General features: G+C 44.7%; 1 pseudogene across 1 annotated transcript in view; it reads right to left on the bottom strand.

Annotated features, from left to right (window-relative positions):
* LOC307193941 (putative tetratricopeptide repeat protein 41) overlaps positions 1-27,993 on the bottom strand; it is an 80,135-nt pseudogene that overhangs the window by 40,286 nt on the left and 11,856 nt on the right. The window contains exons 2-7 of the transcript XR_013831771.1: positions 25,644-27,554; positions 21,586-21,763; positions 20,989-21,077; positions 13,015-13,175; positions 11,385-11,826; positions 4,857-5,055 (exon numbers count right to left, since the gene is read on the bottom strand). The product of XR_013831771.1 is annotated as a putative tetratricopeptide repeat protein 41 (transcript). The remainder of the gene's footprint in view (positions 1-4,856; positions 5,056-11,384; positions 11,827-13,014; positions 13,176-20,988; positions 21,078-21,585; positions 21,764-25,643; positions 27,555-27,993) is intronic.

Genomic DNA, 27,993 nt, shown 5'->3' with positions numbered 1-27,993 from the left:
TCAAAAAATCCATTGACGGGGCTTCCCTGGTGGCGCAGTGGTTGAGAGTCCGCCTGCCGATGCAGGGGACACGGGTTCGTGCCCCAGTCCGGGAAGATCCCACATGCAGTGGAGCGGCTGGGCCTGTGAGCCGTGGCCGCTGAGCCTGCGCGTCCAGAGCCTGTGCTCCGCAACGGGAGAGGCCACAACAGTGAGAGGTACCGCCAAAAAAAAAAAAAAAAAAAAAAAATCCATTGACGCTAAGAAGTAAAGTCAGACAAGGACTGAAAATGTTCTTTGGATGACCTGTTCGTGATCTTGCCTATTTTTACTGAAGTGTTCATCATTTTCTTATTGATTTTAAGAGCATTTTTACATATTAGAAATATTGCTATTAATCCTTTGCCTGTTGTGTGTGTTACAAATATTTTTCCCAGTTATCACTTGCCTTGTAGTTGTGTTTCTGACTTTCTCAGAGTTGATTTGTGTTGTTTTGTTTTACATATGGGAACTTCATGTGTTTATTTAGACAGATTTATCAATTATCTTCTCTTTCATGATTTACTCTTTTGTTTTCTTGCTTAGACTCATCCATATTTTCTCATAGTTTTCTTTATATAGAATTTCACTTTCTTGTATTTAACTCTAATCCTCCTGGAATTTATTTTGGTGCAATGTTTCAGGTAACTTAACTATGTTTACCAAATAGTGTATCATTATCACAGCACTATTTATTCCATAATTCATCTAATTTGAAAAGCTTCTATCATTTACTAATTTCTTATATCTGCACCTGAGTCTGTCTGAGCATTCTATTTTGTTCAACTGAGCTATTTTTGCTGCCAGTAGCATTTTTTAAATTATTATTATTGCTTCATAATATGTTTAAATAACTTGAAATTCAAATTGCTCTCATTATTTTAAACTCTTACTCTCGTGTATTTTTTCTCCAAGAATTTTGGAATCATTATGAAAATTTAGAAATGTTTTCATCCCATTGGGGTTTCAGTTAGAATTGTCTTACGTCTATAAACCAATTGGGGAAGAACTGACAGCTTTATAACATTGAGTTGCCCCATCCTAGAATATGGTATGTCTCCCTACATACTGAAATCTTATTTTCTGTAATTCTGAAGCTTTTTTATAAGAATAAAGATTGTGCACATTTCTTATTAAATTTATTCTTAGATATTTCATATTTTCTGTGGCCATAGCAAATTGTGCCTTTTATTCTTTTAATTTTTCTGTAGAGCGATTTTGTCCCATTTACCCAAAATATTTAGAGATTCTGGAGGTAGCAAGGGCAAAGATTCATACATTAATCATGAAAAGCTGGTGTTTTCCCATGTACTACAATCTTCTGACAAGATCCTGGAATGTAATGCATTTATCCTTTGCCCTAATAGGAAAGCCTGCCGCTTAAAAACAAGATGATTCTCCTCACCCCACCCCATCCACCACCTGGAGGGCAGCCAGCCAGCCATCTGTCAAGACGGAGCCAGGCTGGGGCTCATCCTTCTGCCACATCTTCTTCTCACCTTTGACATTGTCCGAAAATGCAACTGCAGCCAGAAATGGGTTTTCTTCAGTTTGATGTGACCCAGGGCTCCAGCCAAAATCAAAAGTATCATGTTGAAGAGAACCTATAAAAACTGACCTGACCATTAAAGTTGTCTTCTTGACTCAAAGACCTCTCTACTGGCCTATCAATCAGAGGTGCAGCTTCCCCAGCCAGCGCTGCTGGGTAGGGTAGGGGTGGGTCAGGAAGCATCAAGGGAGAAGTGAGTCCCAAACTCAGAACTGTGCATCGTTCCATGAAGCCAAGAAATTAGGCTTCTTGTTCTTGCTGCAGCCACCAGAGGGAGCCAAACCACACAGTCGGGAGGGAGAACTGAGAAGAGGGCATACAGAGCAACAGCCTGGTGGACCAGGAGAGATGTCAGACTGTCTTCCACCCGCAGTCAAACTAATGCCACTGGGCACTCTTAGAAAACTCTCACTGTTAAAGGAACCTACCAGAAGCAGATAGGGGTCAAAAGTATAAGTAGCTTATTTACCTTTCAGAACAGAATGCAGATAAGGAAGAAGGAGCCTCAAAAAGAGAATTCTTAGTCATCTCCCGCATGGGGAGGGAGGCTAGGCACTGTGGTTGCAAGGATGCTCTGAGGTCCCCATGAATCGGAGCTTTCTTGCTACTTGGAAGTGTGCCTACCTGGAAAGCTCCTCTCCGCCAGGCAGCAGGATCTGGCCCTCCCTTCCTCAGGTCACTTCTCCCCGCTGGTGGATTTGGGGAAAGGAATCTCTGTCCTGCATCCACTCCCCAGCTGGGCCAGTCCTGCCTCGCAGTCATGGCTGGCTCTACCTGTGCTCTTGGCCCTAAACCCCTGCTCCCATCAGGGCGCCTCGTCCCACCTGGGCCTGTGCTTCAGAAGGCAGTGGCTTTCCGAGGCTGCTTGCTGTCCCCTCTCTGACCCACACTGCCCTAAATGTGCAACACGATGGGTTCTCCCTCCTGCCCCCAAATAGTTTGTAACAGACTTGCTAAAAGTGTAGGGCATCAGAGCAGACTTTCACCATGGCGCAGAGAAGAAAATCATTTAAAATGGAATATTAGACACTCAACTGAACGCATTTAATTGATATCCATCCTCACTTTGGGAATTTCTAACTCCCTAGTCTCCTGGTTTTCCTCCTATCTCTGTAACCCCTCTTTCTCTTCTCCTCGCTGCGTCCTTCTCTGCTCACCCCTCGGAGTTTTGTCCTAGGCCCGCCTCCCTTCTTCCTGTCCCTGGATGCCCTCATCCCCTCTCCTGGCTTCAAGGCCCACAGTATGCATGTATCCCTGGCCCGGCTGTCTTTACCTGAGCCCAGAGAATATCTCTTCCCAACATTCTACCATCACTCCAAACTCAGCACAGCTTCTGTCCCCTAAAGCTGCTCCTTTGGGAGTGTTTCCTGTTTCGGTTGATGGCCAGTCATTCAAGTCAGAACCATGGGAGGCACCTCTGACTCCTCCATCTCCTGTACCCACTTCATGATCAAGTCCCGTGGATTCTACCTCCCAACCTTCCCCTGCGTCCCCACTGCCTCCCCCTTGTCAGAGCCAACATCGCCTCTCACCTGGGTCATTACCCCTAACAGATGTCTGGCAAGCCAAGCTTGTCCCTTTTTTATTTCCTTCTTCACACCGCACCCAGAGCGAACTTTCAAAACCAAACCTGGCACCATCTTGCTTAAACCCCCGGTGGCTTCCCACTGCTCTTCAGATCAGAGCCAGATCCTTAGCTTGACCCTCCATACTTGGGTGCCTGCCTGCCTCTGCAGCCCCGGGACTCCCTTCATGCCCACCTCTCACGTGCCCATACTGGACTTGTTCAGTCCTTCATGCTCACCACTCTTCCTCCCGACTCTGGGTGGCTGTTCCCTCTGCCCTTTGTCCAACCAGCTCCCACTCATCCTCCAAGTCTCAGGTGAAATGTCACTGCTTCGGGGTGACGTCCACTGTCCCTGAGGCCAGGTCACACGTCCCCGCTCTAGGCCCTGTGCCACCACTGTGTGGCACTCCCCTCAGGCCGAATTGCTCCACAGTGCCTATCTTTTGCACGCCAGCAAAAGCTCCATGAAGGCAGGAACCACGCCTATCGTGTCCATCGCTGTGTCCCTGGCATCTAGCATCATGCCTGGCATAGCCTAGACACTCAGAAAAGACTGCTGAATTAAGTTGGAGGAGTGGCAGCACTTGCCCAGACCTTTCAATAAAGAGGGCAGCTCTCCTGAAATCGCAGACTATAACACAGGATTTCTCGAAAACCTCATTGGAAGAATATTCCAGCTGCACCCAGGAGGGCAGATTGACTCCAGGTGTGTGCAGCTGCGTAACCATGAACCATGGCAGAAAACCAAATGTTTGAGGAGGCCCAGGCAGCCAACTGGACCTCCTATGGTTACTATATGGGATTCCTGCTGTAATTAAACCTTGTTCTGATGAATCTAATGCATCTTCTGTTGCTTAGGTGGTGATACTTGGCCTTGTGATTTGTACTTTTAGCAACCCCAAAAGGAAAAAAAGGAACCTACACAGTCCTGGAGGGACTTCAAGGATCCCCCGCACCCCCAAGCCCCGCACACACACGGCCATGGGCTGACTCTACCAACCCGGTGGGAGGTAAGACCCAAAGGTGGACACAACTACCACATGCAGTGATGTAATGACAGCTTCACTTCATGAAGATTGACCAGAGAGGGGAAATGAGGGCCAGGTAGAGATGACAGAATGGACATGAGAGGCTCTACGGAAGTAAAATCTAAGGACTTGGCCTTGGTTGAACATGAAGGGTGAGGAAGACGGAAGGTGTCAACGGCAGTGATGGAGGCCAGGACTCCCTGCTGAGCAGGCCCTGGGGGCCGGGGTAACACAAGAGACTAACCAGTGGCATCTTAGTTGATTGTACAGACAACAACATGCTCGCAGAATCACCAGAAGGGCCCTGTGGATGGCTCCAGCCTAGTCCAAAGGGACACATTCTGAACTAGGTCCATTTACGTCTTGAAAATCCTCACACATTGAAACGTTAGGCAATTCCCTCCCACTTTCAACCCAGCCCCTGGCCCCTTCCATCACCATGACACCCATGTGATGACAAGCTACTAATAGTATTATTGCTTGATCAACGTGTAGCATTATCAACTAGAAGCATCATCAGGAAGGACTTCTACCCCACCTTGGAGATCTGATCTTCACCGGATCTGAATGAACCGGTGTCGAATGAATATATGAATGGATGTGTCTTGCTCAAGGGAACCATGGAGACCTCAATGCAGCGCTTAGCAAAAGGAAAAGCGAAATCTGCCGAACACGATATAAAAACGAGACTTACCTAGGACTTGAGAGAAGGCTGCACAAATCCTCCCAGCAGCCGCTCATCTTCATGTGCCAAGGCGGCTCTTGATACACTCTCCAGAAAGCCGTTTGCCTTTGGAAGTATTTGACCAAGATTCGGTGGAGATGTGCTCTCTTGTGATTCGTTGGGTTCTGAAAGGCATATGGACCGCTCTCTCTGGCGGGAGTGATTACACCTATTTAAAAATCAGTTACAGTTACTTTGCTATAGAGCAGAAATTAACACAACATTGTAAATCAACTACACTCCAATAAAATACTTTTTAATTAAAAAAAATTTTAATAAAATAAAAATCAGTTACAGTAGAACACATCTGACTTTTTAGCCTATGAAGACACTATAGCAAACAGATAACAGCTCAGTGGCCATAATTAGAGACAACAAAAGTCAAGGTAGCTGGAAAAAACCCTGAAATATTAAAAATGTATCCTCTTAGAAGGCAGTCAGAATTCATCAAGAATTAGTTACAGCTATGATCACTGACCTAGACTCTGAGAAACTTTGTCAGCATGTTGACTTTCCATGTTGTCTGCCCCCTCCCCCAAGGAAACATTTGTAACCTACCTTTCAGTTTTAAATATACACCATGGTTACTGCTTAAGCAAGCACTTTGAAATATTTGAGGGCATGCATTTTGGAGAAGTTAATCTGCCGCCTGCATCTCATACACGGCAAGGGGTAGCCGAGCAAATTGAAAGCAAATTGGATTTTGGAGCCAAGATTACTGTACTGCGTTTCCAAAGAGAAATGGTTCCAGTAGATCATAATACCCAGAAACAACCTTCTCTAAAAAAAAGGGGTTTTGCTTAATTCAGTCTTGGTGACATATATTCTTGAAAACTGAAATAGAAGTATTTTTAATTTCCTGCTTGACACTTTTTCTTGCAAGACAAATGGGACGCACAGCTGGATGACACGCTAAGCCCAGCTCTTCAGAAGAAATATAACAAAAAGGGAGCCCATTGTTCAAATTACCATTCTGCATTTCCGCTGAAATGAATTTTAGGTCATCTACCCACTTGGAGAGGCGCCGTGCTAGCTGGTCTAAAATGTGCAGATCTGCCCAGATGGCATGTGTGGTGCTTAAAAGACAACTCCCCTCCCCCAATGGGTGGGGCAAAGGCATTTTGTGGGTAGTAAATTGGTAAAGTGGGTAGGGAAATGAGAGAAAAAGAGAACTGGGACAAATATTACCCTGACTCCAAGATTTGGAGTGTTAAACACAATGCTTAAAGTGTACAAAAACATTTTCGTACCGAACACTGCATTTAATGTTATCTTTTTACAACATAACCTCTTGAGGAGGATATGGAAACCCCTGTGCTGGTTAATTTTACATGTTCACTGACTGCGCTAAGGGGGGCCCAGATAGCTGGCAAAACTTTACCTCTGGGTGTGTCTGTGACGGTGTTTCTGGAAGAGGTAAGCATCTAAATTGGTGGACTGAATAAAACAGATTGCCAGCCCTCACCAAAGCAAGTGGGATGAGGGCCTGAACAGAAAAAAAAAGCAGAGGACAGGCGAATTTGCTCTCTGCTTGAGCTGGAACATTTACCTTCTTCTGCATTCAGACGTCAGCACTCCTGGTTCTCGGACCTTCATGGACTGGGACTTAGACCACTGGCTCCCCTGGTTCTCAGGCCTTTGGACCTGGACTACAGCTGTATATCCCGCGGGCTTTCCTGGGCCTCCAGCTTGCGGACAGCAGATCATGGGACTCCTCGGCCTCCATAACTGCATGAGCCAAACCCTCATAATAAACCTCTTTCTATAAACCTGTGTATCTGTATAGTGTCAACAACAAACTGGCACTTGCCAGCTACCTCTACAAGGATCAAATCATGAGCCGCTGCAGCTGCTGACCATCAACACCCCCTGAAAGGCGTTCAGATCAGGAATGAGGCCCTCTGTGCTCTGGGAAAAACTGGCAGAACAGGTCATCAGATGGTCAGATATTTTCAGGAGAAGATTTTATGAGCCCAATTCTTGCATCTCCTCGTATCTAGAAAAGCACTAAAATCCTTCATGGTGACGTTGCGCCTCGTGACTAGCAGTAACCTTCACGAGAGTAGCAGAAACCTTCTGCAGAGAATGTGTGCTTGGTTGCATGTGCTCCCCCTGCACCAAAATCACATGTATACTGACCTGACCCCCTACCTCTTCGGAGCAGTTTCTCAGAGCTCTCTGAAATGCTGTCTCCTGGCCTATAGTCCTCATTTTGCCCCAAATAAAACCTAACTTGCACCTCTCATGTTGTGCAGTTTTTTTAAGTCGACAGTTTTATGGCGACCATGAAAGGACCCAGAGTGGACTTCTCTCCTTTGCCTGAACTCTGCAAGGGACCAGAGCCTTGGTACCAGCAGAGTCCCCTTGTACCCATCCGCCGCCTCGGAGAGTCCAGACAAATTTGGGTGAATCTCTCCTGGTTCTCGGATCTCCCATATTGGCTGATGATCCAGAGTTGTAGCTGGCGGTGTAGAGCAGGTACCTGCCTCTCCCAGTTGAAAGATACTGGCGGGGAGGGCAGGGGGCTAGTTGAAAGATTCCAGGCAATACCCACCCAGGTGAAAGATACTGGGGGGGGGGGGCACTGGTTGAAAGATACCAGGGTTTGCCAGTTGTAGGAGGCTGAGTGGTCTGTGCTGAGTGCTGGATCAGCTGAGAGGCTGATCTGATGCTTTTCCTCAAATCGGCTGCCTTAATAGAATTTGTCAGGATAAAAGTGAAGATATTACATTAGAGCTTTGCTCTGAAGAAAAGGGACAAGTTTTCTCCTGGCCGGTTACTGTTTTCTCAGGCAACTGAGAAATTTACGGGAGTGATGGACGCAGAGTCCTCATACCGTGCAGTGGTCCCATAGGGAAGGCCACTCATTAATTAAAACACTTGCTCGTAGGGGGGCTGCAGGATAAGAATTGGCCATTCAGGCCATCATCAAAAAATCTACGAACGATAAATGCTGGAAAGGGTGCGGAGAAAAGGGAACCCTCTTGCACTGTTGGTGGGAATGTAAATTGATACAGCCACTATGGAGAACAGTATGGAGGTTCCTTAAAAAACTAAAAATAGAACTACCATATGACCCAGCAATCCGACTACTGGGCATGTACCCTGAGAAAACCATAATTCAAAAAGTGTCATGTACCACAAGGTTTACTGCAGCACTATTTACAATAGCCAGGACATGGAAGCAACCTAAGTGTCCATCGACACATGAATGGATGAAGAAGATGTGGCACATATATACAATGGAATATTACTCAGCCATAAAAAGAAACGAAATTGAGTTATTTGTAGTGAGGTGGATGGACCTAGAGTCTGTCATACAGAGTGAAGTAAGTCAGAAAGAGAAAGACAAATACCGTATGCTAACACATATAAATGGAATCTAAGAAGAAGAAAAAAAAAAAAGGTCATGAAGAACCTAGGGGCAAGACGGGAATAAAGACACAGACCTACTAGAGAATGGACTTGAGGATATGGGGAGGGGGAAGGGTAAGCTGGGACAAAGTGAGAGAGTGGCATGGACATATATACACTACCAAACGTAAAACAGATAGCTAGTGGGAAGCACCCGCATAGCACAGGGAGATCAGCTCGGTGCTTTGTGACTGCCTAGAGGGGTGGGATAGGGAGGGTGGGAGGGAGGGAGACCCAAGAGGGAAGAGGTATGGGAACATATGTATAACTGAGTCACTTTGTTATAAAGTAGAAACTAACACACCATTGTAAAGCAATTATACTCCAATAAACATGTTAAAAAAAATATATATATATATGTGTGTGTGCTTGATCACATGTACTCCCCCTTCACCAAAATCACATATATACTGACCTTCCCCCCACCTCTTCAGAGCAGTTTCTCAGAGCTATCTGAAATGCTGTCTCCTGGGCTATAGTCCTCATTTCGCCCCAAATAAAACTTAACTCGCAACTCTCATGTTGTGCAGTTTTTTTAAGTTGACAGTTATCACCTACATTGTCACAACTCCATCTGTGTCAGCTACGGTTACAAACTGGCAAGCCTGCCAGTTATGACACTTAGCCTTTCTGCTGAGCAGTCTTTATTAAGATTTCCAACATCAGATTTGCACGTATGGGTGTGAGAGGGTTTTCTGTATGGTGGCTGTCCTGCCACACAGTCACACACACGTGAGCCAGCCACTCATTACTCACCTGACTCTCAGATTTTTTCCACTGTAGCTGGACTTCCCACTGGATCAACCAACTCTAAAGAGATCCTTAAGACCACGGAGAGAAATGACAGCAAGGTCTACCATTCAAAATTGATTTCCTATGCTAGGATTGGGGAATGAGCCCCTAATACTTGCAATCTTTCAGCAGAGGCAGCTGTTCAGACCCAACTGCACAAGCTTCCTGCAAGGTTTACCCCAGTTTAACCAAGCTCTTCCCGTACCTGTGGCTGAGCTCCCTGGGCCTGAGTGGGTGTCAGTGGGCAGCAGTGGGAGGAAGAAAGTCACCTGGAAAAGGAGCAGTGCCTGGAGAGGAGGACCGGGCTTTCCTGCACAATCCTGGAGACGTGGGGATAGCCAAGGGCACAGCCGTGGGTGGCTCTACCTGAATGATTCTTCCCTGGGCACAGAGACCTTGTTTCCACCTCCTTGTAGGTGGGGGAGGGCACAGTAAACTTGAAGTTCACTTTCTTTGCAGAAATGCAAACTCTAGAGCAAAACAATGGGACAGGACGATATGCTGCAGCACCAAACCACGGGTCTTTCATTCCCAACATCTTCTGCTTCTCTCTCCGCAGCCCTGCCTCCCCATCACTGCTGCATTCTAATTCACTTAGAAGAAGGTTGTTACAGCAGAAATGAAGAGAGAAAAACTCAGGTTTCAAGAGACTTCTGAAGCTCATGGTAGAGCCAATGGCTCACGAGAACAAGCTTGGGCTCTCGAAAGCCTGATAGTTGAATATCAAAAGACAGATTCCTGGCCAACTCCTGGAATAATTTTTTTTTTAACCACAAAAAATAGACTCAGACAATTACAGGAAGATCTAAAGATTATTTTCCCCACACAGGAAGAAAAGAGATTTTGCTGAACTCAGAAAGGTGTTAAAAAAGAGACAGAGACAGAGAGAGAGAGAGAGAGAGAGAGAGAGAAAACAATCAAGTTGTATAAGTGGGTTTCTGAGAAGGGGCCTGTGCCCTCCCCTGAACCCACGGTAGCTTGCAGCAGGGAGAGACTGGCCTCTGGATGCTTCTGAGACCCGACAGTAGGGAGGACCTGAGCTCTGCTTCCCATCGGAAGCCTGGAAGGCAGCAGCTTTGCAGATTTCCCAATGCCACCAGGAAGAACCAGAGAGGAGAAATGGCTGTGGGGACAGTGGGGGAGACCTATAGGGCCTGGGCCTCCAAGTGGGGCAGTGAGCGGTGACATCCTCTGTTGGGAATGTTGAGTACCTACAAGACTGTAGGCTCGAGAAGGGTGCAGAGGGAGCTGAGGGGTGCGTGTGAGGACGAGGGGACATGGCAGGAGATGGCAGCACAGACGGGACAGCCCAAGAACAGACGCGACCACAGGAATCCCCGAGGGTGCCAAAAATGGGGGCACGTCGGTGTCTGTGGACCATGTGGAGCCACGACCCCCTTGGTGGAAGACGGCAGGAACAGATGACAACCAAGGACACAGCACCAAGGCCCTCAGATCCAAGCACAACCCAACAGGGACACAGCAAGGTCACAAAGCCTCACTTGACTGAAAAAAATCCTGACTTGACTGAAAACAAACTACACTGATGAGATTAACCTGAATTAACCCAGTTTCTGCCATCAGTGGGACTGTAGGCTCAAAAGAGAGATTAAATTGAAGTACAGAATTAATAAAGGCTCATTCCTTAGACCCCTGAGAAATGTGACTGAAATTTGTACTTAATACATCTCTCCTTACAATCAATACACACACCTCCCTAGATAGGGCTGCCAGGTTTAGCAAATAAAAATATAGAGCCTCCAGCTAATCCAAATTTCAGGTAAACAATAAATCCATTTTTGGCATAAGTATATCCCATGGAATATTGGGCCATATACTTATACTCAAGATTATTTTACTTACCTGTAATTCAAACAGTTTTTAGTATAAGTATTTCCCATGCAATATCTGGGATTCACTTATACTAAAGTTATTGGGGGCTTCCCTGGTGACTCAGTGGTTGAGAGTCCGCCTGCCGATGCAGGAGACACAGGTTCGTGTGCCGCGGTCCGGGAAGATCCCACATGCCACGGAGCGGCTGGGCCCGTGAGCCATGGCCGCTGAGCCTGTGCGTCTGGAGCCTGTGCTCCACAACGGGAGAGGCCACAACAGCGAGAGGCCCGCGTACCGCAAAAAATAAAATAAAATAAAAGGTTATTGGTTGTCTGAAATTCAAATTTAACTGGGCATCCTGTACTTTCTCTGACAATCCTCTCCCTAGACCCTCCTCCCTGGGTGGAATCTTTCTACCTGTGGAATCGTACCAGATTGTTAATATTGGCTAACGCCTACCTTCTCCTGAAGCCACAGTGTCTGAATTTGCCTTTTTTTTGTTTCAAAGTCCAACTATAGTCTTCAGTCCAGCATTTCAGAATCAATTCCCAGAGCTCCTGAATGGGGACCACCCCCAAGTACTCCTTCAGACACTGAAACTCATTTCAGTAGATTCTGCATTCTTTCAGTTCATTTGCCAGGACTGTGAGTTTTAAAGGACTCAGGTTTGGTTTCTTCCTCAAGCTGTGTCTGTTCTGTCAGAAGGGGTCTTTGCTGGGAAGGGGAAGATACTGTCTAAAGATATGTAGTTTCGCTTCTTCATCTTCTGTGCTGATGAGCTCCACCGTCCTCACGTCTGGGGGGCACACAGTGACTTGTAGGACAGGCTGGAGGAGACAGTGCTCATGATAAACTTGCAATGAGGAGACAGCAAGCCTGGCAGCCAGGAAAGGTCTTTTGCCTGACAGAAAGAGTCAAAGGCAGTTGAAAATGTCACGACTTTAAAACTACTTTGCTGATAGTTTTTAAACTTAAGAGTAGGTGGTGGAGAAAAAGGAACACTCCTACGCTGTTGGTGGGAATGTAAATTAGTGCAGCCACTATGGAGAACAGTATGGAGGTTCCTTTAAAAACTAAAAATAGGGCTTCCCTGGTGGCGCAGTGGTTGAGAGTCCGCCTGCCGATGCAGGGGACACGGGTTCATGCCCCGGTCCGGGAAGATCCCACATGCCACGGAGCGCGGAGCAGCTGGGCCTGTGAGCCATGGCCGCTGGGCCTGAGCGTCTGGAGCCTGTGCTCCGCAATGGGAGAGGCCACAACAGTGAGAGGCCCGCGTATGGCAAAAAAAAAAAAAAAAAAATAGATTACAACATAATAGGGTGTGTAATTTCATTTACATGAAGATATCCACAGGAAAAAGGCTTAACAGTGGTGAGGCTGTGAGTATATTTAATTTTCTATTTTCTTCTTCTTTATCATAATTCCTATGAGAAACATACATGCTTACATAATTCATAATTATGCATGTAGAAGTTTTAGAGAAAATGCTTCACAAAGTAATGACTGATACTAAGAAGCATTAGAGGTTCCATTGATCCAATATCACTTCAAACAGAAGAAAAACTAAAGATAGCAACCAATCAATGGGATTTGGTATGTGCAAAATCAGTATAGACAAGGCAGATCAAAATATACAACCTAAAGACCATAGTAGGGCCCCAATAAATGTCTGATCAAAGTATAAAATAGAGGGGCAGAACCATGCAGGAGTAAAGGCCAGCTTCTAGAACAAGGCTGCCCACACCTGAATTCCAAGTCCACCATCATCTTAGGACTTTCAACAAGTCATCTAATATCTCCAAGTCCAGTCCCCTCTGTGCAAACAGGGATGATGGTCACAATCTCTCTATCGCAGGGTTGTTGTGAGAATTAAATGTTAACATCTCTAAAGTTCCTAGAATGGTACCTGGCCCACTGTAAGTGTTATATAAGTATTTGTTCCATAAAATATTCAGCAGTCGCTAGCAGCAGTGCTGGCTATAACTACAGATAGGCAATGCAATGGAATGGTGCTATGTACATTCTAAATTAAGGGGTTTTCTTTTTATTAAATAGTAATAAAATAGGTATTATTTTAAAAAGAGATTACCTTCTCTCCTGAAATCCCATAAATGCCAACCAATTCTTTGATTCCATCTAGTACAAGTATACATGGCCTTACACTGACGGAAGCAATGCACACTTCTACAAGAAGTGAAAAGACCAAGATATCTGCATCTTCATTGAGAATATCAGTCTCAAGCTGGGTACCTACAGCACAGAAATGTGCTCAAATCGGCTGAAAATGTTTCCATCATTGCTAAAACATGTTAATGGGATGCAGAGGCAGAAGGGGTTGGGAACAATGAGTGCTACTCACAGCTGTACAGCTGACACATATACTGACAGGTGTGATTAGCAGCCTCAAAATATTCAGCCCCAAACAGGTGATGATATTTACCACCAGATGTCTCCTATGTATTTTCAGGATTTTATATAAAAGAATATTCTGTATGATCCAAAGCACTATTATCACTTTCCAAAATGCAAATGTTGATCATCACAAAGAGTTGGATGGGAAGAAAGAGAAGTCAGGCTCTGTGACCTGTGAAGCTTCAGCAGATCCTTAACATCAGGTGCCTGCTTAGGGGGTCACGGCCACCACCCTGGGTGGTCCAGCAGTGCACACACACAACACCTCCCACCCACCACCTAGCCTCTTGGGTCCTGGCCCTTTTTTTTTTTTTTTTTTTACTGGTCCATTTTTAAACCTAACACAACCAGTCCTAAATTTCTCAGCCCATAGTAATGGACTCCAGAGCTTGGATTCTGGAAATTCCCAGGGAGAATTAAGTTATGAAGCAGCAAAGAATAGAGGAAGTAATTTGAGAGGACCAACTTGCAGACTGTGATTAAGTGACATAGTAGCAGCAACCCCAAATTATAATCAACTACCTAATATTCTAAGAGTACTTTATTACATACAACTTCCGCTTTGCTTTTAATTTTCAAAAGCAATATTTTTCGAAGAAATTTAGGCATGTTAGGATCTAGAAAATCAAGTTATGCAGAGAAGCTGGAATGGATTAAATTTCTCAGATGTATGAAGATGCTGTTAGAGTCATTGAGAGTAATTAGGTTTAACAAATATTTATTGGTTGCCTATTATGTACAAGGTTCTGTGCTAGACGCGTAGGAGATAGAAGAGATAAAATGATCTATAATATAAAGTCAAAAGCTAAAGGAAGTGGAAATGGGGTCTGTAGACACAGTTTAAGGCAGAATATGAGTCTGAAGGCTACTGGAGTTTGATGCAGACCCATCACAATAAAGAAAATCTTCATGCAGAAGACATTGGGAATGAGCCTCAGAGAATACACAGGTAGAGTTGAGGGCAAGGGTATCTCAAGCAAGACAAGGCAGGGATGAAGGCCTGGAGGTAGGAAATCCCATAAACATTCAGAAACCAGGAAGTCACTTAGAGCAGTGGTACTCACCAGCGGCGTTCAGGGATTCTAGACATCCCACAACACAGCCAGTCACACACAATGAAGCTGTGTCCCGGGGTCTGACTTTCAAACGTTCTGTCAGACAGTCACATGGTGTGTGTGTGGGGAGGGACTTTATAATCACTAACCTAGAAACAGCTCTATTTTACACATAAATGCAAAGTGCTTTTCGCATGGGTTTAAAACACGCTGAATTTTCTAAGAACGTAACTACCATGTGAGACTGATAGAAGCTTATATGTTGTTTTGTCTGAAATGATACCAACATTTGTTCACCATTTCAGAAAATCACACCCTGAGAGAATACTGCTCATGATGTTTGTGCCTTGAATACAGCACACCCACGTCAGTCTAGACCATAGCTATTGCTTTCAGGGTCGTTTCCCACACAGAGGCAAGCATCAGCCTATTCCACTGTGTCTTCTGTTGGAATCATGTCTGCGCGTTTACATGTTGAAATACATATTATTTTATAATAAATTACTTTCTCTGTCTTTGTCCATTGTATTACAGTAGAGAGTTGCACTGATACTTTTTTTTTTTGCGGTACGCGGGCCTCTCACTGTTGTGGCCTCTCCCGTTGCGGAGCACAGGCTCCGGACGCTCAGGCTCAGCGGCCATTGCTCACGGTCCCAGCCGCTCCGCGGCATGTGGGATCTTCCCGGACCGGGGCACGAACCCGTGTCCCCTGCATCGGCAGGCGGACTCTCAACCACTGCGCCACCAGGGAAGCCCTGCACTGATACCTTAATTGAGGTATCATTATGCACCTCATTATGCACATCATAATGATTCAATATTTGTATTCATTGGGAAAAGATCACCACAGTAAGTCTAGCTACCATCCGTCACCATACAGAGTTATAAACGTTTTTTCTGGTGATGAGCACTTTCGAGATTTACTCTTTAGCAACTTTCAAAAATGCAATACAGTATTGTTAACTAAACTATAGTCACCATGCTGTACATGACATCCCCATGACTTATTTTATAAGTGGATTATTGATTTTTAAAGATATTTTTATATCAGAAAATGACCACAAAATCAATGACTTGAAAGTCATATACGAATGTGAGATAGAAAGGAGAAGGCATCAAAAAAGGCAGAGTTTCAGCTTGTGTCACACAGTTAAAAACATTTTTCAAGAATGGGAAGAGAAAAATTAATCTTGATGCTTCATCCTTTGAGTTTAAAAAAACATTTCAAATATGGGCAATGTTGAGATGTCAGGCCTTCGATGACAGAATTTTAGAACAAAAGGGGTTCTTGCAGATCCTCTAGTCTCATCTAAACCCCTCATGTTGCAGATGAGGACACCCTGGCCTAGAGGTGAAGGGACTTGGACACACAGATGATCAGGAGCCTTTAAAACACTTATTCTTCTAATAGCTTTTCTCCAAACAACAAGGAATTATGTAAAGACGACTCCATCTGAGTCTGCAAGCTGTGTGGGTCAACATTTCTCGCGCAATCACAGGTGGGAGGTGTGGACTGTCTGTCTCACAAAACCGGTGTAGAGGTTAAATAACAAAACGGAGGTGAACGAACCTCAAAAAACATACACAGCCTGACAATCATAAAATGTAATATCACTAATAATAATCAGCAAAAAAAAATTCTAAGAAAAAAGTATTCAAGGATGATTCTTGTTGATTTCTATCCTTGTATACGAAGGAAAACATATGTTCGGTGTTTTTAAAATCACATTTTGGGTGGTTAGAATGACTTCTCCTCAAAATGATGTTGAAGACAAAAGCCAGCATCACTAGTATTGGAAAATGATCCTCAACATTTCTCTTTATTCTGGCAGAACCAAACTCTCTCTACCAAATGACAACAGCCTGTTGCCTAATTTAAATGGTAACAGCTTAACTGTTTAAACACCCAGCTGGGATGGCTAAATTAATGGGGAAAGAAAAAAAGTTAATTGATGCAATTCCATGATACTTAGTAACAAAGTGGCTTAGTGATTGACTAACTTTTTCCTCTTTTGGGCAGTGTTGTCCTACTGTCTCTCATTATTCAATATGGATTTATTGAGAACCTTCTATGCGTCAGGCTCTGTCTGTGCCAGGCACTGAGTATGACAATAGCCAATAAAATAGACACGGTCCCTGAACGCACAGGACTATAGAGGGAGACAATAAAACGTAGAATGACAGGACCAGGTGTGAGTCACCCGAGGGCCCAGAAAGGCAAGCTGACAGTATTTGCAGGGAGACATCCACGTAAACTAGAATACACTGGGACTGGGGCTATCCTTGCCACCTGATCAAAGTTAGGGGTGAGGGAGAGAGGCACCCATCAGCCCCCCTTCTAGAGAGGGTGACCTTTAAATAGGGCTGTAAGAGATGAGAAGGATTTCCCTGACCTGAGGAAAGGGGAGGGCATTCCAGGAGAAGGGAACTGAGTGGGCAGACTCAGAGGGATGGACATGACCGGCTGCTCCAAGGAAACCATCCCCTTGGAGCAAAAGGCTGGAGAAGTCAGCCGAGCCCAGGGCGCAAGAGTCTGGCAAGGGCTGCCAAGGATTCCTGCTAGTATTTCCACCCGTTCCACATCAATGACCTCTCTGCAGACTCTCCTGATAATCGATGCTGGCAGAGGACCCTGATGGAAATCATCCAAAAGAGAGAAATGTCCCTCTGTTGGCTCAAAGGGGCAAGACAGTGCAGTAATGAGGAGTCGGGGCTCTGAACACAACAAAGACCGGAGTTTGAACTCCCTGCTCTGCCCACGTGTAGCTGTGTGACCCAGCCATCCGTCCCATCTCTTTATCTGGGACGATAATGCTGTCAAGGGCTTACTGAGAGCATTAAATGAGATGTCAATATTTTATGGTATGTGACATTTAATCATACAGTAAAATTTACTGACTAGCATTTTTTCCTCTTAAAAATTAAGAAACTGGCTATAGACTATAACATGGTTTGAAATGCTATGTCTGCATGATAAGTTAAAAGGGAAAATTTATAATTTGTGCTCCAAAAGCTTATTTAGAATTTTTCTTGCACTGTTTTGTATAATGCAGAATAATGATTTTATTTTTACAGGCTTGTAGATCCTAACATTTACATATCTTTATTTTCATATGTACAGTTATTTTACTTTAAATGACTAAATAAGCTATTTTATTTCAAACACAGTTGAGTTGGTTCTAATTATTGAACTGTCTATGCACTGTATGTAGCAAGCATTTTTAATCTATTGTGTACAAGTGGAGAGGGTAACTGTATTTCACAAAAGCGTAACTGTACTATTATATCAAGAAAGACCTCTTGGGGGCTTCCCTGGTGGCGCAGTGGTTAAGAATCTGCCTGCCAATGCAGGGGACACGGGTTTGAGCCCTGGTCCAGGAAGATCCTACATGCCGTGGAGTAGCTAAGCCCATGTGCCACAACTACTGAGCCTACACTCTAGAGCCGGTGAGCCACAACTACTGAGCCCACGTGCTACAACTACTGAAGCCCGCGCGCCTAGAGCCTGCGCTCCGCAACAAGAGAAGCCACCACAACGAGAAGCCCGCACACCGCAACGAAAAGTAGTCCCCACTCAACACAACTAGAGAAAGCCCGCGTGCAGCAACAAAGACCCAATGCAGCCAAAAAAAAAAAAAAAAAAAAAAAAAACGAGAGAGAGATGCTGATGAAGCCCTTAGCCACAGCACCTGGCACTTGAAAAGCCTTTAATAAATGGAACTCCAGTACTTCCCTGGTGGTGCAGTGGTTAAGAATCCGTCTCCTAATGCAGGGCACATGGGTTCGAGCCCTGGTCCGGGAGGATCCCACATGCCGCGGAGCAACTAAGTCCGTGTGCCACAGCTACTGAGCCCGCACTCTAGAGCCCATGTGCTGCAACTACTGAAGCCCACATGCCACAACTACTGAAGCCCACGTGCCTAGAGCCTGTGCTCCACAACGAGAGAAGCCACCGCAATGAGAAGCCCGCGCACCGCAACGAAGAGTAGCCCCCGCTCGATGCAACCAGAGGAAGCCTGTGCACAGCAACAAAGACCCAACACAGCCAAAGATAAATAAATAAATTTATTAAAATAAATAAATAAATAAATAAATGGAACTCCTTGTTAGTCAGGGCTGCCACCAGGGTCCGGAGGAACAGGGCAAGGAAACATGTAAGTAGGAAAAGCGGTGGCTCTACTTTGACCTTCGGTGAAGCCTGTCACGGAGGGGATGTCAGCTGCAGGGCAGGCAAGGGCACTTGGGTTGGGAGAGCTGGATACGGGTGGGCGGGCAGTTCTCCTCTGCTAGATCCCTTTATCCTGGCCAGCGAGGGTGTGGGTGGGGAGCAGAAATGTCAGCTTCACCCAGGGGCGTTTCAGCATCCCCACTAGGGAGGTGCCCAGGCTCACAGCCCACGCAGGAGCTGCAGCTGTGGACAGCTGAGGCGGGCACGGGAAAATGTTCTCTGCAAAGAAGCTGAATCTGCTCGTGACCTCCCAGGCCCAGCTGTGCTCTCAGCAGCCGCTCCTACTCCCCTGCCCACGTCTACCTCCCCGGGGGAAAAGCCAGCTTCGTAGCCGAGGCAGTGATGCTAAATGGTGCTGGAGCCAGCCGGCCCTGCTTGTCCTGTTGCTTAAATTTTTTCAGTGAAAAGCTTCTGGAAATGCAGAGGAGTCCCAGGTCCACGAGTATCACTGCATAAAGACTGCAGCCCTGTCCCTCACGTAATTTAATAAATATGTGTCTAGTGATTTGTCATTGATGTAAGCTCCACGTGGGCACTTACAGGCTTACCTAACTCACTGCTGGACAGTTAGTGACTGGCACGGTACCTGATCCTAAATTGTTGATTGAGTGAATGAAATGAAATAAACAAACCTGACACTCAGGTTCAGCAAAGCAAGAGGATCAGTCTGAAAACCTATTGAAATAGAAAACCTATAGCAGGATCATTACATAGGAGTTACTCCATAAGAATTCCATCTCCATGACTATGAGTTAGGAATCAATGCCTTATTGCTTTAGTCATCTCACCATCAAATTTGAATGGCAGGATTGGATTGGATTTGATGCCCCACTTTCACCTTTGCCCGCTTTCAGTCTCTCGTCAGCCAAGCCACCAGAGTGAACTTATCAAATGTCACTGCCGTGCTCAAAAGAAGTAAAAGTCTAAGCCCTTACAATGATGCATGAGAACAGACGAGACCCTCCTCTCATCCCTTACATCTCCAACCTCACCCCATCACCCTCCCTACAGCTCTGACTTCCTTCCAGCTGTCTGGCCTCCCTGCCGTTCCTCCAGCCTCAGGACCTCTGTGTTTGCTGTTCCCTCTGTCTGGAATACTCTTCCAACTCATATTGGCAAAGCCCGTTCCCTCACCTGCTTCTAGCAGTCACCCAAATGCCACCTTCTCTCCTACCAGATGGCCTATTCCCTTTCAGGGTTTCATCTTGCTCCATGGCACTTACAGGCATCTAGCCTACTACATATTTTCCATATGTATCATGTCTGTTGCGTGTCTCCATAATACAAGCTCCATGGAGGCAAGGATGTTTGTCTTTTGTTCATTGCTGTATCCCCTGTGTCTAGAACATGTTTGGGCACTTAGCAGGTAAAAACCAATGAACGAAAAATACAAATATAATATACCCCCATAAATAAACTAGGGTCTTAATGATTTCTTCTCAAGAACAAATAGAAAATGGAAGCATTGCAAAGCAAACTGTAGCTCCCTTCAAAAGAGAAAAAATAGAGAATGCTATTGCTCTAGATGGTTGGTTATTAAGAAAATGCTTTGAAACTCCAAAAGAACACCCTTTCCTGTTAGCTGCACACACTATTCAGGAACTTACAATACAAGGTGTTATTTCCAAATGGCAAAGCCCTGCTTCCACACAGCTAATCTCAAAGGACTTATTTAATTGCTGTGTTTTGATTGGGCACAACTGGAGTTGTGTAATTGCAATAAAATTTATTAAATGTCTCATCCACTCTGAAATACTTAAAATTATAACCTAAGTGAGATATAATTCACATACCAAAAAAATCCACCATTTTAAAGTATACAGTCGGTTTTAGTTTACTTAGTATATAGTAAATATCTTCACTATCTAATTCCAGACCATTTTCAGGACCCCAGAAAGAAACTCCAGACCCATTAGGGGTCATGTCCCGGTTCCCCTCTACTCTCATCCCCTGACAGCCACTAATCTACTTTCTGTCTCTCTGGACTTGCCTATTCAAACCTAAGATTTTTAACAGATGACATATATTTCATACTCTTGTAGTTTCAAAAACCTTGACTGAGCGCCATGTTGTTTTAACCAATTAAATTGTCTTCCTCTTGGCATGGGTTCCCAGAACCACAAGAATGTTCGTAGCTCTGCACATGATAGTGGGTGCTGAGACCGTGGCAGACATGGTGGAGCAAACCTTGAGCCACCCTAGCCATTGTGAGTTTATTTCAAATCCCCAAACTCTCACAGAATAAATGAGATCTGTAATAAGAACTGGAGGATGAGGATGGAAGAAAATAAAATGATCCCAAGAACCTCCCTATTTCTAGGGTTGAGACTGGAAAGGACACCACAGACAAACCCAATTCTTTCCTCACGCCCCAGTCTCTTCATGCCTGTGGGTGGTGAAGAGAGCATGTCAGCACCCGGAGTGGGAAAAGATATGGGGGTTTTAATGCAGACGACACTGTGAAGGAGTGCAAACTTTGGGTAAGATAACTCGATTCTCACAAACGCAAATAATGCTATGGCCCACAGTCGGCAATTAACAAGTATTGGCTGAATATCTTAATGTAATTAATAATGAGCTGATGATGTATGTGGAAGCTCTTTGTAAATTATACAATACTGTACAGATGCATTATTCATATTTCCTAATCCAGTTTCTTCTCCTTAAAATCATTCCATCACTGACAGGAATGACTTAGACCAACTTTGATCTATGGCATTAAAAAAGAAGGCAAGCTCTCTGCCCTCCAGCATTTATAATCTTTTAAGGAGACTGAAGGGAAGTAACTTGGCAGTTGCAGAGTGATATCTGATGAGGATATTCTAACCTGGGGGTGACTTTTAGGGAGCCTCTCTTGCAGGCAAGGATGGACATAGAAGGGGGAAGTGAGGGAAGAAATTCCCAATTTGGGGGATCATACTCACTGAAGTCAGGCTGCTTTGCTTGGGATTTCTTGACATCTTACCTGAGAATAGATAGGCTGGGGCCTGCTGCGGCATTATTAAAATCAAATTCCACATCCTTTAAGGCAAATCTTTCCAAGATTTCAAAGGTTCTGTTTGACTCCTTGGAAATAACAAACACTTCCTTGCACTTCTCAGTGAACTCTTCGTGATAGAAACGTTCAAAGTTGTGCTTGAAGTCTTTAGACACAAAAAGATATGTTTTGATACCTTAGATTTATAGTTTTGCATTTTCCATTACCCATGGTTATTATGAATACCAAGGGAAGTATCTCACCTTCTGTGTCTATACCACCTTCTTTCTATGTTAGCACCAAATTTCATAGCCCGTTCTACATTCTAATGAAAGGAAGCTATAGGCAAGCAACTTAATCTTAATGCTATTTGTACATGAAATCCTATGTAGGATTCCAAGTTATTTCATGACCTCAGAATGACCAAGGCAAAAAAAAAATTGGATTTTCTACATGTATCATCTTGTATTTTTAGACTGTTAGCTAAATATGAAGTCACCTAATTCAATCTCGTGGCATATGTGTATGTTTCTATCCATGGCAATGGTTGGGGGAGTGGAGTGTATTTTTAAGATAAGATGCCCAATGACAACCATGGGTACAGCTGCAACTCTGCCACTGGGCAAGTCCCTTAAATTCCCAGGTAAAATAAGTGGCAGGGCCAGACAACTGGATCTCTTGAGACTCCTTCTAGTTTCAAGGCACTGTGTTTCTAAACTCATTGCCTAATTAAAGTCAAGGTGTTCTGGACTGCCAAAATGTCCTCCTGTCTCTGGAGACACCTACGTCTCCCAGAGTTTGGGTGGGGTTTGTTTTTTTTACATGCAGTGAGGCAGGAAAATGAACATCAGGTAGTTTAACCTGGTAAGGTCTCAAGCCATCTTATACCCCCATAGTTAACTGGGCTGCCTTGTGGCTCAGGTTAGGGCCAGAATAACCTAGAGGACCAACAGTTTGGCCAAGGTTAGCTTCAAATTTCAAGATCTTGGACAGAATTGGAAATGATCCCACAGTCTAATGGATCTCTTTAGCTCACCCTGAACCTCACCCACTAGTCTCAGGCATCTCCAAGGACCTCAGAGTGCTTCTGAAGGTCAAGAGTATGAACTGAGGGCTTCCCTGGTGGTGCAGCGGTTGAGAGTCCGCCTGCTGATGCAGGGGACACAGGTTCGTGCCCCGGTCCAGGAGGATCCTACATGCCGCGGAGCGGCTGGGCCCGTGAGCCACGACCGCTGAGCCTGCACATCCGGAGCCCGTGCTCCGCAAGCTGTGAGATTCTGGAACTACCTGGGTGATTAAAGGGTATCGAAGATCCAAAAGAAAAGTAATTTAGCCTTTTTTCTGAAGATTTTGTAATAATCCATCCATTCTGTACCTTCTACTGCAGACATGTAGTCCATATATTACATATTCAAAACTAAAGTCTAAAACAAGCTAATATTTCAATAATAACCAAAATCAAAGACTAAGGAGAATATTATGGAGAAATAATCTGTCTCTAACCCAAATATACAGGAAGGCTTGATTCTTGAACATGTTAGTAAATATTAATGAATGCAGTTCAGATTGAGACTAGTCAAAGAATATCACTATTAACCATACTTCAGGCCTTAGCCAAATATATACTATATTCTTCCAGGACCCTTTTTTTTTTTTTTTTTTTTTTTTGTGGTACGCGGGCCTCTCACTGCCGTGGCCTCTCCCGCTGCGGAGCACAGGCTCCGGACGCGCAGGCTCAGCGGCCATGGCTCACGGGCCCAGCCGCTCTGCGGCACGTGGGATCCTCCCGGACCGGGGCACGAACCCGTGCCCCCCGCATCAGCAGGCGGACTCCCAACCACTGCGCCACCAGGGAAGCCCAGGACTCATTTTTTATGATTCATTCTCATTAGCCTAATATGTGTCAGGCACTGTTTTCAGGTATTTTACACCATTATTATACACATTACCTTGAGTTCAAGGTCGTTAATGCTAACTCAGTAAATAGAAGAAACCAAGGCTTACCAATATTACATCATTTTCTCAAAGTCACAGAACTAGGAACTAAAAAATCTTGGATCTGAGAGCATTTCTGTTGTTGGACATTCTAAAACTCCGAGCTCGTAGTAAATATTCAGGATATTTTGGGGCTGCCCAACTTCTATTCACCCTACCCTAATTCCAGTAACAGCCCCAGATTATCATTTGGGGTCCCACCTTGTCCCAACTCTCACTTCATGTTATTGTAGTGGGTCTGACTCCCTCCAGCTCCAGACGTGGCATATGACCCAAGTTTAGCCAATCAGAGCATCACATTCTCTTGGCACCAGTGACTGAGTCAGATACAAACATATAGTCCAAGTCCGGCTAATCAGAGACAGAAAGACTTAATCCTAGGACTTTGAGCCATTCCTGCTGGACCTGAACCTGGAGCTGCTACAGCCACCTTCCCTCCATTATGGAGGCGCCAAGGAGTTGAGGCAACATCAGGACAGCAGAGCCATGCAGAGAAATAGTGAGAAACCAGGGCCTGGTAACCTCATTTGAGCCAGTGGACGAAGCCTGAGCTGAACACAGACCCAATCCTGGGCTTTAAAGTTATATAAACTAAAATTCCCTGTCTGTTGGAGCCAGTCCGAGTCACTTTCAACCCAAAGAGTAACGATTGTTACAATATTCTTTTCTCGGACTCCAAAATAATTTGGCTTGTAGGCAGAGTTTTGTTTGACCAGCACAGGTGGGATTTCGTGCCCCACCCCCAACAATGGATGTGAATGACTTTAGGTGGGTCAACGCCCTTCCATGCAGTTGACTACAGATCCATCTGCCCCCCTATCATATTAGAAGGACTATGCCTGCCTGGTCCCTGAAAGCATCTGAGAATGCACCACCTGCATTTTGCACTCCCACATTAATTGGGCCCTTACAACAGTAACTCACAATCTTTTTTGGGTCATTAAACCTTTTGAGAATCTGATCAAAGACACAGGCCAACTTCCTACCACCCAAAACACACATCTGCATATAAACATTCTCTTTTTCATATAAATTTAGGGCATCACAGATCCCTCCCAAAGTCTGTCTAGGTGAAGAATCTCTGCCCTGCTCTGATGCTGTTCCTCCCTTTTTAATCTGTACATGTCCATGACACAGTATTTTCAGAATAAATGTAACCATTTCATTCAGAGGCAACAGGATGCCAGGCAGTGCTTCTCAAACTTTAATGTGCCTGCAACTCACCTGGTCATCTTTATTAAAATGCAAATTCTAATTCAATAGACCCAGAATGCATTTCTAGCAAGTTCCTAGGTGATGCCGAGGCTACTGGTGCACGGATCACTTACTCTGAGTAGTGTGAAGGCAAACGAGCATGGATTTTGGAGTCAAAAGGACTTGGGTTCAAATCCTAGAATGATCCCTCACTGGTGAAGTGACATTAGGTAAGTCACTTAACTGCTACACAGCAGCTTTCATTTGTTCATCTGTAAAACAGGAATTAGAGCACCTACCTTGCAGGGCTAAACCTTGAAGATTAAATGCGATAACGTGCAAAAAGCACAAGACAATTAATAAAAGTTCTCTCCTCTTTAGATCAGGATTTCTCAACCTTGGCATTGTTGACATTTTGGGTTGGAAAATTCTTTATTATGAGGGGCAGTCCTGTGCACTGTAGGATGTTTAGCAGTGACCCTGACCTCCACCTGTTAGATGCCAGTAGTACACCCCCAACTGTGACACCAAAAATGTGACACCAAAGATGTAGCCAAAAATCCCTTGGGGGCAAAATCAGCCCTGGTTGAGAACCTCTGCTCTATATCTACATGTTAACTGCCAGATATTTTAGGTCTTCGCTGAGCTCCTTGACTTCCTAAATCCTCTTCCATGACCCACTATTTGTTCTCAGTTTCAAAAATCTTCAAATGAAGAAATGCATGTTACAGGAATATGGTAATGACTTTAAATGCTCAAGGAATATTTTCAACCATTTAAAAATTCCTTTCACAAGGAAGACATACAAAACACATGGACCTATGACAACAGACTTAGCTATCTCCATATTTACTAACCTATATTTTCCATGATTAAAGTGGGTAAAGTTTCTCTATCACAACCAACCAGTCCTTGAGAACCAGGCTCACCCAACTCATGGAGATCTCTGTACAACCTGACAGGTAGTCCTTTGCTAATAATCTTGGCCTTAAGCTTTCCAATCTTTAATTTTTCCTCATTGTTGATCAGAAAACCTGCAGACACCATCTCCTCCTTTTCCTCGTCCATAGGCTTCAGCAGCATGGTTCCCGTCCTAAAGTAAAAATACTGAAATTGAGACTCATTCAGAAATGCTGCTTGGATGATCTCTAACTCAATCAGACTGCGGTTGGGATTCTCCAGGACCCAAGGATAACAGTTTCTTGCAGCAACATAGAGATTCTGTTCCATTATGGATAAACTTGACAAGTCAGTTGCCTTGGAGAACATGACAGGTGAGTAGTCAGGGAGAAAGTCCCCATATGTCTGACCCAGCAAGCAGATAAAAAAGGGAAAGCAGCTGTTCACGCAGTCCAGACAGAGCTTCAGATGTTGCTAGTGGAGACAAAAATGTTGTCTAAATAGATTGAAGGGTAAGGGCGCCTGGGCCTTCAATGCTGACCACCTCAGGTCCACAGCTTTGAAACACGCACCCCGGGAACTGCAGAATTCGCTCAGCTGAGGGAAGCTGGAGTTTGCCAAATAGTCTCTCTCTTCCTGAAAATCATCCAGAGTCGAGCAGATGTAAGGCTGAATGGGTTTCTGGGGCTTTAAAAGGAATTGGGCAGACCTGTCTACATTCTCATTTGCCTCCTGGCTCATTTCACTTTGCTCAGAGACGACATCACCCTTAAAACAATTTTCATCCTGGTGCAGCCACTGACCTCCACTGCTTCTATGACTTCCCCCTAATTATGTTCACTATAAACAGATTGAAATCTTTCCCCAAAATGCCTTCTTTCTTATAGATATTTGAAGGTGAGTGATGTCAACCAATGGACAGATCAGAGTTGAGACACAATCTAGTTTAAGTTAGGAGTGAAAAAGAAAAAAACACATTCTTTTTTAGGATTACAGGAAGTCCACGGCTCCTCTGTTTCCCCAAAGCTTTTGCTGAAGAGCTGAGAACCACGGGTGATGAGTGGGCACTGGTTACAAGGCTCTCCCTCTTTTCCTCAGCCCCTCATTCCACCTTCCCGGTGTTCCGTTGGCCACCTGCTCCTTCTGCCACCCTGTGAATTTGAAAACTACATAAGGGGACTTGCTAAGAGTGTGAAAAGGAAGGCAAATGCAGAAAAGGAGCCTAGTGTATCCAGCAACAGAATAAGCCAAGACCCATGACTGTGACCAGAAGCAAGAATGAAAATAGGTATGAAGTTGAGGTCAGGACAAGAGGAACAAATCAAAATGTAATAAGGGCCAAGACCAGTAATGTACCTGGCATCCGAGAGGCAAAGAAGTCTGGCTCTAAGAATCTGATGGAGTTCTGTGATCATTTTTATCTTAAGTCGTGCAGGCTCATACGACACTCCATTCACCTACATGCACTGGGAATTCAAGTCCACTGACCTAATGGAAAAACACACGCCCTCCAGCAACGATGCAGATATGCTTGCACATTGCTCAGAAGCAAAATATTCAATGAAAACTACTTAGCTTTACGAGCTTTTTCTTTTTTTTTTTTTTGCGGTACGTGGGCCTCTTACTGCTGTGGCCTCTCCCGTTGCGGAGCACAGGCTCCGGACGCACAGGCCCAGCGGCCATGGCTCACGGGCCCAGCCGCTCCGCGGCATGTGGGATCTTCCCGGACCGGGGCACGAACCCGTGTCCCCTGCATCGGCAGGCGGACTCTCAACCACTGCACCACCAGGGAAGCCCACGAGATTTTTCTTGATGCAACTTATTTCCATACCAAATGTTGCTTTATTGGTTATGTTTGTTGCTTTCACCTACAGAGAAACATACCGTGTTATCACGTATAGGGCAATTTTCCATCAAGACCACCTGACAAGAATATAATAATACATTACCTTTTAAAAAAAGTGTTAACCCTTTTGCATTTAATTGTCACAATAATCCTACGATAGATAATATTACCACCCTACTTTACTGATGAAGAAAGAAAAGTTCAGACAGGATAAGCAACGTGTCTAAAGGTACCTGGCTAGTAAGTGAAGAGCTAGGATCTAAAAGCAGGTCAGCCTGACTCCAGGACACATACATTATACTGCCTCCATATAATAGAGATAAGACTCTAGGTCTTGAAGATACCACAAATCAATAGGTACGAAACACCTATGCAATAATGATACTGTAATAAAGAGGCGACAATCTGAAAAAATTAATTTAATTTAATCTCACACAAACAAAATCTAAAAGATGACAGAA

The sequence above is a fragment of the Stenella coeruleoalba genome, assembly GCF_951394435.1.
Source record: "Stenella coeruleoalba genome assembly, chromosome: 11".
In the NCBI taxonomy this organism is placed as follows: domain Eukaryota; kingdom Metazoa; phylum Chordata; class Mammalia; order Artiodactyla; family Delphinidae; genus Stenella; species Stenella coeruleoalba.
The sequence above is the reverse complement of the archived record's forward strand: the minus strand, read 5'-3'. Positions and strand labels throughout refer to the sequence as shown.